Here is a 16350-nt window from a genome sequence, read left to right as displayed (position 1 = left end):
AACCCCATGGGCCACTGGAGCGTCATTCAAGCTTAAAACCAAAAACCAAAAAAAAAAAAAAAAAAACAACCCTAACCCAGCTGGGCTGGTCAAGCTAAAGCAATGCCTGGTTTGTTTGTTTTTTTAAAAAGAAGCTGCTAATTTTAAACTCCCAGTGGAAAGAGTGAGAGGTACTTACAGGAGACAGGATGGCTGCGTCCTTTTCCACGTATGCTCAGCCCTGGGCGTCTGAAAGGAAGCTCTGAGGACAAGGGAGCCAGTCCCAACCCCGCAGGAAAGCCGTCTTGTGTCCCGTGTTCCTCCCCCCCCCACCCCTCGCCAGCGCCTCAACAACTGTCCCCAATCTGTCACTGACAGCACCATAGAGGGAATGAGCCAACCCCTCTCCCTTTCCCCAAACACTGTCCTAGAGTGACAGAAAGAACTCGGCCTGTCTAAAGGGCAGAGACAGATGTAAAACTAGAGGGAGGTGGTAAAGCGCGGGGCGAGGGGGATGGGAGAAGCCAAAGCAGCCTGCCTGGAAACAGCTGTTGAAAGCAGTCGCTTGGTTCGCTTCCTTTGCAGCCAAAGGAGCAGTGACCACAGTGTGTGGGGAGGCCTGCTTAGCTGATCAGACAGCAACGCAGTCTAGCATTACCTGGACCGAAAATCCTTCCGACGTCCATACCCACACACGCATGGCCCCTGCACTTCCATGCACCATAATCCGTCCTGTCTCTATCGCCCCACTCGCTCCTGCAATCTCGTGATGGAAAGGGAACTGGTAAATAAACCCCCAGGGCCGGATTCTTCCACTGCGCAGTATGGTGGGTGGACGTTTGCGCCGGGGCCCTGGAAAAGACTACTCAGTGGGAGCGTTGGGCACTGGGATAAATGGTGGTGAGAGATCCAGACGCAGGGGGCTTGGTCAGAGCCAGAGGTGCCTGCACACTTGGGACTTTTCAAACTAGTCTGGAACAAATACGCAAACACAGGGAGACTCGCTGAGGGTGTGTGCACGCACACAAAAGTTGTACAGCTTTAACTACACCAGTGTCATTACAGTGATTCAACGCCCTAGCGTGGACGCAGTTGTAGCAGTATAAAGGTGCCTTATCCCAGTATCACCTATTCCCCTTCCCGTCCAGGAACAGTTATACCAATATACGCACTTTTGTACTGATAAAATTGCATCCACCCTCGGATACAGGTATGGTTAAAGCAGGAACGCATGCCCAGACTGTGCCGTCCCAAGAACAGACGGCATGCCGCCCCTTAGCATGTGCCGCCCCAGCACGTGCTTCCTGCGCTGGTGCCCGGGAGCTGGCCCTGGTTCGGGGGGTGGGAGGGCTGGGAGTAAGGACTCCTGGATTCTAGCCCTAGCTTGGGAAAGCATTATGGCGTACTGCAGGGGTCGGCAACCTTTCAGAAGTGCTGCGCCGAGTCTTCATTTATTCACTCTGATTTAAGGTTTCATGTGCCGGTCATACATGTTAACGTTTTTTGAAGGTCTCTTTCTATAAGCTGTAATATATAACTAAACTGTTGTTGTATGTAAAATAAATAAGGTTTTTAAAAGCTTCATTTAAAACTAAATTAAAATGCAGAGCCCCCCGGACCAGTGGCCAGGACCCGGCAGCGTGAGTGCCACAGAAAATCAGCTCGCGTGCCATAGGTTGCCTACCCCTGGTCTACTGGTTGAAGCAGGTGAGACTGGCGAATCTGGATTGCTGGGTTCTGTCCTAGGTGTACCACTGATTTGCCGTGTAATCTCTGGTAACTCACTTTGCTTGTCTCATGTGAATCAGTTTCCCCATTTATGAAATGGGGATTTCTAGGATTTACCAATTAGGAATCTTTCTGAACAGCAAAGACAGCACCGCCCCTTACACCAAAGAGCAAAGCGCTGCCCATCTCACCAGCGCTTTGGGGGGCTAAGGCTTTTTTCCTGGAAAGACTGGGAAAATGTAATTAAAGCTTGAGATTTTCTTCTCTGAAAATTTCCATTTTCGACAAAAAGCCATTTCCCATTGAAAGGGCAGTTACCATATGTCCAATGAAAAGAACCCAAGATTGATCTATTTTTTTTTTTAATTTCATGATTTTTTGAGTCAGTCTCATGACGTTTTGGGTTCGACCCATGGTTTTTGAACACCTGGGAGCTGGCAATGCAGTATAACTATTTGCTCTGCGGTAGCATCTAGTGGTCCCACCAGCTACCCGCTCCTCATTGTGCTGGGTGCTGGACATACATATAAGAGGCAGCCCCTGCTCCAAAATGTTTATGGGAAACTGAGGCACAGAGCATGTAAATAACCTGCCCAAGGTCACACAGGGAGTCTGTTGCAGAGCAGAGAATTGAATCCAGGGTGCCTTAGTACTAGGACAGAACCTTAAACACCAGGTCCTTATTTTCAATGCTACGTCCTGGAGGTCACCTTTTCAACCCTGGGACCCAACATTCCAGCTACTGGATAAGTTAAACTGAAGAATGAATTCATTCAAACTAGAGATGGAGTCAGCTCCGGACCCTAACTATCACCGAGTTTGGATGTGGGATATGGTTTGAGTATGATCTATATCCTCATCAAGCCAGATTTTTAGGGGTAATGAGCAACCACTGCTCCCATTGACTCAGCGCTTTTGAAAATCAGGCTCATGGCATACAGTATAAAAGGGAGGTTCATTTAGTGAGCCTTGTTCCCGGACTGGCACGGGCCAAAAGCCTAGGCCCTGCAGATGGAGTGCATGGTACTACCAGACACTTAATTTACCAAGTACAATTGCAGTGGGACGGTGCTGCGGGCGCTGGGAGGCGCAAGCATCAATTCCAGGAAGGTCACTGTCCTGGAGAGCTTTTCTGCACCAGAAGTGGTTGGGCACAAAATGCAGGAGAGGTTTCCTTGGTGTACCTCAAATTGCATTGGACACAGGAACCCAAAGTGCCTATTGATCACGGACAACAGCGCTGTGTGTTCCAGGACGCGAGAACGGGGCCATGTGGGTTTTAAATCACCCCAGTATTGGTTGTCATATACTTCTGAGGCAGGGTCAATAACGCGCTTGTATAATCGCTCAGCTCCTACCGCGAGACCGGCTTGGGGAACGGAAGGGGATGAGTTTCAAAGCAGCACTTTTCAAAAGTCCTCCTCCAGCCTCAAACCTGATGCACCAACCCACTGAGTGAGCAATTCTGCAGCCTCAGTGCAACTGCTAAAAGCCCTGGCCTGATCAAAAATATAGAGCATATATCAGCCACCGGTCCTGGGGCCTTCAGCCCTACGATTAAAACCTATGTCTGGGCACCTGGCAACAACCCCAGTGTCCTCCAAACAGCACCACTTTGTAGGCCAGGCCTGATCGATACTGGAAGCGTGATACCGATATAGCTAGGTTGGTTAGGTGGATGATTTTATATCAATATAACTTTAGCCAGTATAAGATGCAGTTACACCAGTCTAACTGGATCTCATACCTATACATTCAGCTGTTCCTGAACCAGCATAAGCTACACCCAAATAAGCTCTTTTATACCAACGTACTGCGTCCACACTAGGAGGGGTTCATCGGTTTAGTTTCACCAGTATGCTTAAATTTACAAAACTTTCTAGTGCGGACAAGGAATGTGCAGATCAGGTTCCACTACAAAAAGTGAAAGTTTGATCAGGCAGGTAAGGAATAGGATGGCGAAGATGGATTCAGTTCCTAGCTCTGTTACAAAGTCCCTGTGTGAACCCAACAGGAGCTAGGCACTTACATACTTTTGTGAATCAAGGGGTATGTCTACACTACAGTGACACTGCTTTGGGGCTGCCACTGTAGCGTGGACGCTTCCTGCATCAACAGACGGGGTTTGTTCATCTATGTCGTTAATCCACCTCGTCGAGAAGCAATAATAGCCAGGTCATTGGAAGAATTCTTCCGTCAACGCCCCCTGGGGTGAGGTCAACCTAACTATGTCACACAAGGTGCAAACTTTTTCACAGCCCTGAACAATGCAGTTAGGTCAACCTAAGTTTTAGGGGTAGACCAGGCCTGGGCATTAGGGCCTGATTCTATTTTCTACATCCCGGACTGTTCTACACTGAAAATGAGGTTGACACCTCAGGGGTGTGAAAAATCCACAGCCCGAGCGCCATAGTTAAGCCCGACCTACTCCTGGGGTAGAAGGGACTAGGTTGATGGAAGGATTCCCCATCGCTCAGGGAGGCGGATTACCTACTGCAATAGAAAAACTTTTCCTGTTGAGGTAGGAAGCATCTACACTAAGGCGGCAGAGTGGCAGCACTGAAGTGGTAGCACCCTTAGTGTAGACGTGATCTTAGATCATAAGCTCTCGAGGGTAGGAACAGTCTCTCTCTATGTGTCTGTGCAGCATTTAGTCCTGATCTCGGCTGAGGCCTTTATGCACTTCTGTAACATACAATAATAACAATTAACATATTACGATCCAGCAGATCTTCCATCTCGTGAGATACTACGGGATCTTATACTGATTTTACATTGGCATATCTCCGTGAATTATACTGGTGTCATTTAGAGCAGAATTAGGCCCTTCATCTTGACCTTGCAAGGGAATGGACAATGACCTCACTCAGTCTTTTCCATATACAGCCACTATGATCTCAAGTATATTATCTGCCCCCGATCTGATACTAAAAAGCCGTCTCAATCCTCTTCTCAATATCCAGCAAAACCTGCTTGCTCAGCAGAGAAAATAACACCTCCCTCCCACCCCACCGCCCACTTCAAGAGCTGGTGTCAGATTATTTTTAAAATCTCTCCTTGTATTGATTTTAATATCAGATACAGAATATACATTACATGAAACCATAGAACCCTCATAAAACGGTTACCCGGCCTTGTCTCTACCCACAACCTCATTACAGACAATGGAGATGCAAACATTTACTGTAACAGCAATAAACAGGAATACGAGTTCTAGAAAAAAAATACCCTCTTTTAAATTGTTCCGATGTTCCGTTCCCCCCCGCCCCCCGTTAATGCCATCAGCAGTCCTCATTTCCGGGGAAGGGAAGGAGATAGGGGCAGGATAAGAGTCTTTTCACACTTACACAGTATTTCAGATTCATGATGGATGAGACCAAGTATACAATCTGCTTTCACAGGAAGGGAACGTTGTCTAGTGGTTAGAGCAAACGACAGGGAGTCGGGTCTCCTGGCATTGGAGAGGAGTGGAGTCCAGTGGTTGGAGCAGAAAAAAACCTGGGTTCTGTACCCAGGTCTGCCACTTAATCTCAGTGTGGTCGTGGGAAACTCCCATCATGATTTTTTTTTTTTTTTTATTATTAGGGTTGGAAGGGACCTCAAGAGATCATCTAGTCCAACCTCCTGCTCAAAGCAGGACCAATCCCCAAATAGCTGCCTTAAGGATTGAACTCATAACCCTGGGTTTAGCAGGCCAATGCTCAAACCACTGAGCTATCCCTCCCCTCAGTTTGTGCCTCAGTTTCTCCATTTATAAAAGGGTGATGATACTTCATTATCTCTGTGGGTTGTAACGAACGTTTGCAGAGCACTTTGAAAGCCTGAGGTGAGAGATCTTCACATAAAGGCCAAGAATTATTTGATAGAGAAATAGATGCTCTGAGATTCCTCTCTTCCGTCCAATAGCTTCATGGCCACGTCTTTACACAGACATCTGAGGCATGATTCTTATTTACAAAGGGGCATTGAAGTGAGTGTCAATCTGTTACACTCATAACTACTTTAAGACCCTTTTACTTTACCATGGTGGCATAAAAGGCCTTAGTGGAAACGAGGATTCAGATCTTGGTCCTAAGAGGCACATGATACTCAGCTGAAGTCATTCTGTCTAGCTCTACTGTCTTCAGAGGAGCTGCAGCTGATTTACACCAGCTCAGGATCTGGCCCTGTAGTTATCTAATCAGCACTGCTCCTGGACCCCTGCAAGCTGGCACAGCAGAAGACCAGGTTTTCTGCCCACGCCTGAGTTCTTGCATTAACAAGCCCAGCCATTATGGCCAAATCTCATCTTGTTCTTTGTTTATTGCAATGTCTTCTGACATGGGAAATTTACAACCTTGTTGACAGGACTTACCCCATTCAGGATGCGGCTGGAGGAATACAGGCTTGGAGTCATCCACTCAGTGCTTTTTGTGGGACTCTTTGGCTAGCTACAGAACTTTCAAATGAGTGTCCTTCCTAGGGTGACCAGACAGCAAGTGTGAAAAATCGGGACTGGGCGAGGGGGGTAACAGAAGCCTATATAAGAAAAAGACCCCAAAATCGGGACTGTCCCTATAAAATCGGGACATCTGGTCACTCTATTCCTTCTCGATACCCACATACATCCGAGAGCCTTGTTGTTAGAAGGTGTAAGAATCTGATTTTATGTTGTTCTTCAAGTTGTGTATCTGCTTAAACCAGTGCACAGTGGATGTAAAACACAACCAAACCACAAAGGGGTATGTCTACACTACAGTGGCACTTTGCACTAGTGCAGACACTTTGCACCAGCGTCAGTGACACTGGCCTGATTCCAAATTACACTCAGGTGTGCTCTACACACAGGTTTTGTACTAGGATAACTATCTCAGTTAGGGCTGTGAATTTCTACCAAAATACAGTACAACCCCTACTATGGCTGCAGTTCTGTCAATATAAAGGTGTCTTATGCCAGTATCGCTTATTCTCCTTTTTTTACGAGAATAGCAATACCAGTACAAGTGCTTTTGTACCAGTAGAACTGCTCTCACACGAGTGGGTTATATCCCTTTATCTATACCAGGACAGTTAAAATGGTACAACTTTCCACAGAACCATAGAAACGTAGGGCTGGAAGGGGACTCAAGATGTTATCTAAACCAGTGTTTCTTAGTCTTTTTAATACCAGGGACTGGCTTACTGCCATCCTAAACTGCACCAGGGAGATCTCAGAGACTGGTGCCAGTCCACAGACCAGATGTTGAGAAACACTGATCTAGACCATCCCCTTGCACCACGGCAGGATTAAATATAACTAGACCATCCCTGATGCTTGTTTAACCTGTTCTTAAAAACCTCCAGTGATGAGAATTCTACAGCCTCTCCCTTGGTAACCTGTTCCCCTGCTCCAGCTGAGACCTCACCAGTGCCGAGTAGAGAGGAGCAGTTACAGCCAGCGTTTTCCATATGACGCTCCTGTGAACACATCCCCGAATGCCTTTTTTCACACTGTTGACTCACATTCAGTTTCTGATCCATGATAACTCCCAGATCCTTTCCAGCAGTACCGCCACCAAGCCAGTTACTCCCCACTGTGTATCATGCATCTGATTTCCCCCTCCCACATGTACCACTTTCACTTCTCTTTACTGAATTCCACCCAACTGAATTCAGATCAATTCTCCAGTTTATCACAATCATTTTGAGTTCTCAGCCTGTACTCCAAAGTGCTTGCAACCTCCCGGCTTGCTGCCATCCGTAAATTGTGTCAGTGTACTCTCCACTCTGTCCTCTGCTCGTTAATGCAAATATTGAGTAGTACCGGACCCAGGATGCATCCCACTTGAAATGTCCTCTCAGGCTGACCGTGTGTAACGGGTGTATAAAGAAGCCCTGAGGCCGCTTTACACCTCTCTGGCAGTATTCAGGGGCCTTAAAAGCATTGTAACCTAGTATATAGAGCACCTGGGCTCTGTTCCTGGCTCTGTCACAGGTCTGCTGGGTGACCTTGGACATGACACTTCAGCGCTCTGTGCCTCAGTTTCCCCATGTGAAACAGGGATAATGATGCTGACCTCCTTTGTAAAGCATTTTGATAGCTACAGACGAAAAGCGGTTCAGTATAAGAGCTACGGATTAACATTGTTATTAAAATAGGAAGAAATTACAGTTGCATGTATGTTAAACGGCCCTTTGCACTGCCAGACTAGAGTAACTGGGAATCTGACCTGTCATGTGGATTCATGGCTAGATTTTCACTTACACTAAGGCCCCTTTATGCTGCCAGAGTGGTGCAAAGGGGCCTTAAAGTGGAAGCAACTATAATTTAAGGTCACTTTAAGGCCCCTTTAAATTGCTTGTGAATGCACTGATGACAGAAGGCCTCTGTTCTCTCTCTCTCTCTCTCACACACACACACACACACACACAGAAAACAGGTATAGCATGGCCATTGGCCAGGTGCAATTCCCATGCAGACGGCCCCCTGCCAATATGCCACACTTCTGACTCCGGTGGGAACCTCCCTTTCAGGCATGAGGGGAATTCAGAGCCTGCTCCCCTCCTGCCCTGCACCTTGTGCAGTCATCTGCACTAGTGCAAAGTGGCTGTACAGTTCTGGCCCGGTAGCACTTAACTCCCATGTCGTACTAGTGTAACTGACTGCGCAAGGGCTAATTAGTGCCAGCAGGTGGCAAGCAGGACTGCTGCCAGCTGGGGCCTGGGCTGAGCCCTAGCTAACTAGTTTCACACAAAGACCATGCAGCACCCCTCAGATAGCAATGGATTCACTCACTGCACACCTGGGCTGGATTCAAACCAATGCCTTAGAGGCTCTGGATCCCATTAGCCACTTAAAAGGATAGGTGCATTTCCCCAAAAGCTAAGGGGTGGTACCCGTTCTCTCATTTGACCCTAGGACAGTCCCTTAGTTGCTTCCCAGCCCCGGTCTGATTCGTTTCAGCTACAGAGTCCTCACTCATTCCGCCCCAGCATGCAAGTCCTCTCTATGACCTGAATCCTCAGCCTGCGTTCAAGGCAGATCAGGCAGTTACTGTACCACCTATTGCCTGCAACTGGTAACAAACGCAGATTTGGCCACAATCCCCGTGCAGGGCTCACCAGAGGAGGCTGGCGAAGCCGCCTAGAGGGTGGGCAGCCTCAGGCTGTGAAATGGCTGCACGTCAAACTGTTACTACCCCCTCCAGTTTGACCACAGGAAATGTGATCTCAGCTCAGCCTCTCCTTCCAAATAGGGAGGGGAAATTTCTCCCTTCTCGCTCGATCTCAGCAAACAGCAGCCCAGACGGAAGACACTGCCATAATTGGAAGGGTGGAGCACAGAGGATGCACACTCCCTAAACCTAGCCGTTCTCCAGGTTTTCTACACAGCACAGACAGGAGAGAGATTCTGTCCTGAAACCACTTCATCCTCTACCCTGTGTCCCACCCTCCAATTCCCACCAGTGTTGGGGTCCCAGAATCTTTTGCCCCGTGGACCAACCGGCCAGGGCTCTACGTGGAAATGGAGGCTTACGAACTACAAGCCAGAGAACCACGATCTTGTCCCGTTAAGAAGGAAGATGCCCTGGGAGATATTGGAGCAGATTTTCAGCTGAATTTCAATGCAGTCACTCTGGTTTGCACCCGCTGGAGATCTGGCCCATTGACATCAGTGGCGCAATGCCCATTTACAGACCACCACACTGGACAGGCAGAAAACCAGCTATTTTTCCCCCATTGCTTTCTGCCTTGAAACAAAACCCTAGTTAATAATTAGGGGTCAGATCCTCAGCTAGTGTAAACTGGCAACATGCCCCTTCTTTCAGGAGCTGCACTAATCTGCACCAGATAGGGATCTGGCCCACTGATCCCAATGGAGCTGCTCCAGTTGACCCCTCCCGCCCATTGGGGATCTGTTCCCAAAAGTCTTCTCTTTGTCAAAAAAAAACAATGAACAAAAAACAATAGTGGGTGTTAAATAGGGATTTTCCCTCCTACCTGTTAGTCAGATGGTTGCATCTTCAGCTCACTCCAGACAGCAATTTGTAGCCATTGCCTGTCAATCAAACTGAAAAAGGAAAATGCCCATCAGTTCCAAGGGGATAAAGTGACGAATGCAGGTAAAGTGCATATTCTGTCCTGATCTGGGTATAAAGTGATACCAGGAATGAGGGTTCCTCTCCTGTCAGGGCATCCCTCGTCCCTGAAGGGCTGGGATCTCAAGGTTCATACTCCAGAGATTTGTTCTGACCTGGCTGACAAATAATTACAAGAATCCTGACAGAAAGGCAGCTAAGACCCTGATCCTGCAAGGTACTAAGGGCTCTCTACTCCTTGGAGCTGAGGGACACAAGACCTTTCAGGTAAAAGAAAGAAAGAAAGAAAGAAACCCTGTGAAACTATGATCTTAAAGCTTTAAGAAATGGAAAACCAGCTGTCCATCCTGCCAGCTGTTCAGGAATAGCTGGTGGACTGAAAGACACAGCTGAATAGCCCACAGTGCCCCAGGTTGAATTCAGGTGTTACAAAGCCTGAGCAGTCAAAGATTGCATAACCCACTGCAGCTAACGCTTCAGGTCTGTGCAGTTTGTACATTCTGCTCTCAGCCAGACCAATGTAAATCTGGAGTTCTCTTGGAAGTCATGGTGCACGATGGGAAATGCCACATGGCTAGGGGAGACCAGCCCATACTGCGGAATGGCGACATGAGACAGTTGAACAACTAATACCACAAGGAACTGCCCCAACATAGCCAAACTGAAAGATTTTAGGGTTTGGGCTTCAATTAAGATTTGTCATGGAAAACTGACACTTTTGCTGAAACACTTAATTGAATCAAAAACTCAGTGTCCCGTCAAAACACAGTTCAGATGGAACATTGTCAATCAGCCCTATCAAACACAGAGCACAGCCGCTGCACGTCACTCTGGGCTCTGCCTCACCCCAAGTACTCCAGAGGTGGAAGCCCACCAGAGGCGACCCTGGGCTGATTTGCAAAGACGCTGAGCACCAGCAGCTCCTCCCATGGACTTCAACTCGGGCTGCACCTGCTCAGCAGCTCTGGAAATCAGGCCCTGGTTTTGGAGGCCGTGCATCCCACTGGGGACCCAATGACGTCACCAAACTCATTTCACTTGTGACTCGAAACAGACAGAAACCCAGGTATGATTCTTCCTCCCGCCTCTCGGAGAAGTAGATTAAGTACATCAAACGGAAAAGCCCCTTCCGTAGATGTAGGAAGCGGCTTCACTACGGCGCTACAGCTGTGTCGCTGTAGGGGCTGTAGTGCAGACATAATGGAGGCCCCACGGTGGGTCGCTGTAGCGTAGACAGTTGCTATAGTGAACGAAGGTGTTTTTTCCATCGCCGTAGTGAATCCACCCCAGGGAGAGGCAGGAGCTAGGTCGGTGGAAGAATTCTTCCATTGGCCAAGCGTTTGTTTTCACTGGGGTTCAGGTCGGCTTAACTACATCTCTTGGGAGCAGGGGTGAATTTTTTACACCCCCGAGCAAGGTAGCAAGGCCGACCTACGTTTTCAGTGTAGTGATTGGTCCAAGGTCACGCAGGGAGTCTGTGGCAGAGCTGGGAACGGAGCCCACTTTTTCTGAGTCTGAGGCCTCTGCTTTAACCACAAAGCCAGCCTTCCTCTCGCTGAGCCGCCTACCCCTCACCAGCTCATTTCCTGACGTTACAAAATTCAGCCCGAGCACAGATGGGCCAGAGAACCGCACAGCATAGAACTTCTTCCAAGTCCTCCTACCCTCAACGCAGCTCAGGTCTGGTGGAAGCCAGCGGAGGGTTCAGTTCATGGCCCCCATCTCGAACTCAAGGCCTTCGCTCTAACAAATATCTTCTCACCAAACGGCCTGGCACAGGAAGATGCTGTACGTAATTCCTCAAAACAGCTGAAGCACAGACTGCTTTCGAGCTGTTAGAACGCATCAAACCTTGAAACGTGAAAAATCGACAGAGAAGGGGTGGAAGGAGATTCCGACCCTGTTCCTCAGCTGGATCTGGGGTAGCAACAGATATGATGCATAATTAACCTCAAACAGCTTCCCGGCACTTTATGGGCTACATTTTGTGTTAAGTTCAAGTCAGCTCCGACTCTGGCCCTTTGCTTCCCTTAATAGAGAGGAGCAGTCCAAAGAAATTCAGGCTCCAGATCCGATCAATTACTCTGTCGCAAGGGGGGATTCAAAGGGAGGAAGTCTGGGTCTTATGGTTAAGGCACTGGGCTGGAACTCAGGTGAGAGGGATTTAATTCCTGGCTCTCTCATAAGCTCCCTGTATGACTCCAGGCAATCCACTTGCTCTCCCTTTTTCCTATTTAGACTGGAAGCTCTTTGGGATGGGGCCGTCTTTCACTATGGGTTTGTGCAGCACCTAGCACGATGGGCCCTGATCTCAGTTGGGGCCTTCTGGTGCTACTGTATTGGCATGTGCCACTCCCAGTGATCTCTGCGGAAGCCACAGCTGCTCTGAAAATGAGTCCTCTTGAACATAAAGGGGCATTCAAGGTTGGTCTGAGTGCCTCGTGAACTGTGCAGAGAGCAATTTCCCAACACCCTGCAGTGTGACGGGATGGGGGCTGCCGTGTGGGTGGAGGATGTGTGAATATGTGGTTTAGGTCACTGTGCAGGGTTTGCTCTACAACGCTGAGCCTTAACTGCGTCCTCTCCCCACACCTCCACCCTCCTTCCCTGCCCCTGTTGTCAGTGCTGGCCTCTAAGCACATCCACAGGGTTCTAAAAGGCAGATGAACATGCATCTTGCCTGCAGCAAATACATCCCTACACGGCAATCCTTTCAGATGGCCCGCTAATCAGGGTCATTCCAGGCCAGCAGCCCCCTTATCTCAATGGAGTTGGGTTCTGTCTTTCAGATCATAGATACGACCCACAGCAACTCCTGGCCTACCGAGGTATCACACATAGGAGTCAGGGTGTTAACCCTAATGTCCTGGCCAAATTCCACTTTGGGTAATGACATAACCAACATAGTTACAGCGATGCAAACCTCCCTAGTCTGGACACAGTTATACTAGTATCAAAGTGCTTATACTGGTGTCGCTTATTCCTTTGTGGAAAGGAGAATAAGTTATACCAGTATAAAGGAACCTTTATACAGGCATAACTGCATCCACACTGGCAATTGTACAGGTTTCACTATATCAGTACAATATTATGCCCCTAACAGACATAGTGATACCAGTACAAAAACTGTATATACCCCAGGCTTAAATTCCTTCCAGCAGCTAGCAGTGTTGCAATCACCAGGTATTCAAAAATCACGAGACAGGGCCCCAAAATATCCTGAGATTGGCTTTCAAAATCATGAGGGTATTGTTTAAACAATAGATTTGCATTCCTTTTATTTGCCTTCTCCTTTTGGAGCTTTCAGCAGCCACAATGTCAAGCTTTTTATCGCAAGCCGAAGGGCTAGAAACTTACTTTTTTTTGAAGAAAATGAAAGCTGAGATTTTATTTCTTGAGTCCAAGAGCTGGGGCTTTAAAACACCGAACTATCATGAAGGCTGTAATAGAAATCACAAGTGCTGGCAGCCCTGCATTGAGTGTAAGCAGTATCTTTCACTTCCCTCCCGCAGTTGCTGGGCAGTGTTGTCCCATGTTGCTAAAACAGCTGCTGCATTCCTGCTCAGAGGTGGAAGCATTTCAGTGGCGAGTGAAGTGGTCGCTATATTATACATAGTGTTTGATCCCCTGCTGCCCTGCACCTTGTGCGGGTCAAATGAGCGCAAAGTGGGTGGGAAAGGCTACCTTTCTGATCTGGCAGCATTTTAGACCCACTTTGCACAGGTGGAAAAGACTGTTCAAGGGGCAGGGAAAATGTGGCTCAATAATCCGGACTAAAGCTATGTCCACACTACAAGCGCTACAGCATCTCCCTTCAGAAGGGGATTTTCCATCATTGAAGTAAATCCACAGCTCCCAACGGTGGTAGCTATCTGGACAGAAGAATTCTTCTGTCCACCTTGCCGCGTCTACACTGGGCGTTAGGTTGATTTAACTATGGTGCTCGGGGCACATAATTTTTCACAGTTCTGAGTCAGGACGTAGCTAGGGTGATCTAATTTTTAATTATAGATCACACTTATATATCAATCAAGTGCCCTTTGGCCTCTGTCGATCACAGATATCTGGCCTCCATTACCTCACTGTCTGAGCACCTCACGCTCTTTAACATCGTAACACCCCCGTGAGGTTATCTCCATTGTATAGAAGGGGGGCTGATGCACAGAGACAGACTAAATGACTTGCCCAAGATCACACAGGAAGCCTGTAGCAGACCAGGGACTTAACCCAGTGCTCCAGCATCCCAGGCCATGCCTTAACCACAAGGCCACTTCCTCTCAAGAGCCTGGCAAGTGCTATAGAAATGTCAGCTATTGTTTACAAAGACCACAACATAGATAGCAAAAAAAAACCCTGTTTCTGTTTATTTAGAGACATTTTAATGGAACAAATGGTTCTATTAATCACAGAGCTGTCGGGCTGGAACAAAGCTCAAGAGGTCACCTAGTTCACCCCCCATGCCAATGCAGGATCAAATATAGCTAGACCATCCCTGGCAGGACTAGCCCAATCCAGTGACGGGATTCAACAACCTCTCTTGGTTCCCTGGCCCAATGTTTAACCACCCTTAAGGTAAAACGTTTTTCCTAATATCCAACCTAAGTTTCCCTTCCTGCAAGCTAAGACGATTTGTTCTTGTCCTGCCCTCGGTGGGCACAGAGAACAATTAAGCGCCATCTCCTTTACAACAACCTTTTACAGATGGGAAGAGTTTTCTGTCTCTCGTTACTATGATTGTAAATAATCGCAGCCCTTTGGGAACCGCTGGCCACGTGGCTCATTGTGTTTGACTGCGACGGAGCGACTAGGAATGGTGACACACAGCTAGCTAGCATTAGTCCTTTCTTCTCACCCTCCACCTTCTTGATTTCCACCACCACCACCAGGGCAAATCCTCAAACGTCTGGAAGTTCCTAACGTCAATTGATTTCACTGAAAGTTGGGAGCCTACATATGTGTCAGGATCCAAGCCCCAGCTCTTCGGAGAGGGGACTGTCTTGCCTGTGGGTATGTAAAGCTCCCAGCATAATGAAACCCCAAGATGGCAGGCACAGAAACAATGCAGATGATCAGGGCGCTGGCCTGTAACACGTAGGTCTGCAGTTGCTGATCGGCCGTTTGACTTTGGGGAAGTTGCTACCCATCTTTGCTTCCTCTTTATCTGTTTTGTGTAGTTAATTGTAAGCTCGTTGAGGGCAGGGACTGTCTCGCTCTACATGTCTGTGCAGCACCTACCAGCACCCTGATCTGTCATAGGGCCTGAGGATATGTCTACACTGCAGTGTAAACCCAAAGTTTGAACTCAGGCTCAAGCCTACCCTTCCCCCTTCTGTCTACACAGAAATCGCACTAACCCAGGGCTCGGATCTAGGGTCTCAGGACCCCACAGGGGTGGAGGATCCAAGACTGAATCAAGCCGGGACCGAAGGGTTCAAGCCCACTTGCTTTGCAGTGTAGATGGCAGTCACACTGGACTCGTGCTCTGGGGATCCACCAAAAGTACCCCATAATCCCAGGACCCATGGGCCAACTTTCTTAGTCCTCTGGCCGGTCAAGTTTGGTGGACAGCCAAGTTTTTCCACACTGTACCACGAACAAAGGTGGAGCGGCCACCTTTTGGGAGGGCACTCAGAAGTCTGGGATATGGATGGTGGAACTCGGGCCTGCACAATGCAGTGTAGATGCTGCCGCCCCAGGTTGGGACCCAGGATTCAACAGTTCCTAACCTAGGGTTACAAACAAGTGTAGACACTCCAGCCCCAGGTTAACAAACCCAGGTTCTATTAACTTGAGTTCTCCTAACCCTGGGCTTACACTGCAGTGTAGACAGACCCGCAGAGTTTAAGGCCAGAAGCGGCCACCAGACCATCTAGTCTGAGCTCCTGTGTATCACAGGCCACTAACCATCACCCAGCACCCACATGCTAAACCCAGCAACTGAAATTAGACCAAAGCATCACAGCCTATAGGAGACTGTGATGTGCCACAGGCAGAGAACAGGAGGGACCAAGCTGCACCAACGCCCTAGGCCCTGGAATGGCAGAGACTTGATTAAGTGAGATAAACCCCGATGACCCTAGCAAGTGACCCGCGCCTCAGGTTGCAGAACAAGGTGGAAAAAAACAAGGTCCCTGCCAATCTGACCTTAGCCTCTAGATCTAACTGATATATTTATTTTACACAGGAGGAACTAAGGTTTTCAGTGATTTGCCTATGGTCACACATGGAGTCTATAACACAGGTAGAAATTGACTCCAGATCTCTAGGGTCCTTGCGCACGGCTCATACGCCATCCCACCCTATGGAGTGGCACCCGATGAGGCAAGAAGCTCCTTAGAAAGATAGGTCTATCCTGAATCCCATTGGAACTTTGGCTTGTCTGCTGAGCGGTGACATGAAGACTCTTCCTAGCAGGAACTGGACAGAGACCCTCCCTTCACCGCCCAATGACATTTCACATTAAAGGCCACCGAAAGGTACCAAACTATCAAGTGGTGATGATTTTTCCTTGCTCAGAACCTGGAGCTGGCAAGCTGATGTTTAGCGCCTTTGGGAAATAATCCAGGAACCACACAATGTTCCCTGG

The 16350-nt window shown here is 48.3% G+C and overlaps 1 protein-coding gene and 1 long non-coding RNA gene across 17 annotated transcripts in view; both read right to left on the bottom strand.

Moving 5' to 3' along the window:
* LOC127038114 (uncharacterized) overlaps positions 1 to 16350 on the bottom strand; it is a 188982-nt gene that overhangs the window by 117751 nt on the left and 54881 nt on the right. The window lies entirely within an intron of this gene.
* Positions 1 to 16350, bottom strand: part of MEF2D (myocyte enhancer factor 2D) — a 177984-nt gene that overhangs the window by 113760 nt on the left and 47874 nt on the right. For 12 of the 16 annotated variants that reach the window (XM_050930511.1, XM_050930505.1, XM_050930510.1 and 9 more), the window contains exon 2: positions 9667 to 9736. The exons of 1 other annotated variant lie outside the window; for it this stretch is intronic. The gene's annotated coding sequence lies outside the window, so the exon portion shown is untranslated. Of the gene's footprint in view, positions 1 to 178; positions 447 to 637; positions 1162 to 6061; positions 6114 to 9666; positions 9737 to 16350 lie in introns of those variants that run through there. 3 more of the 16 variants (XM_050930506.1, XM_050930508.1, XM_050930507.1) reach the window with 3 other exon arrangements.

This window comes from Gopherus flavomarginatus, chromosome 20 (genome assembly GCF_025201925.1).
Source record: "Gopherus flavomarginatus isolate rGopFla2 chromosome 20, rGopFla2.mat.asm, whole genome shotgun sequence".
In the NCBI taxonomy this organism is placed as follows: Eukaryota; Metazoa; Chordata; order Testudines; family Testudinidae; genus Gopherus; species Gopherus flavomarginatus.
The sequence above is the reverse complement of the archived record's forward strand: the minus strand, read 5'-3'. Positions and strand labels throughout refer to the sequence as shown.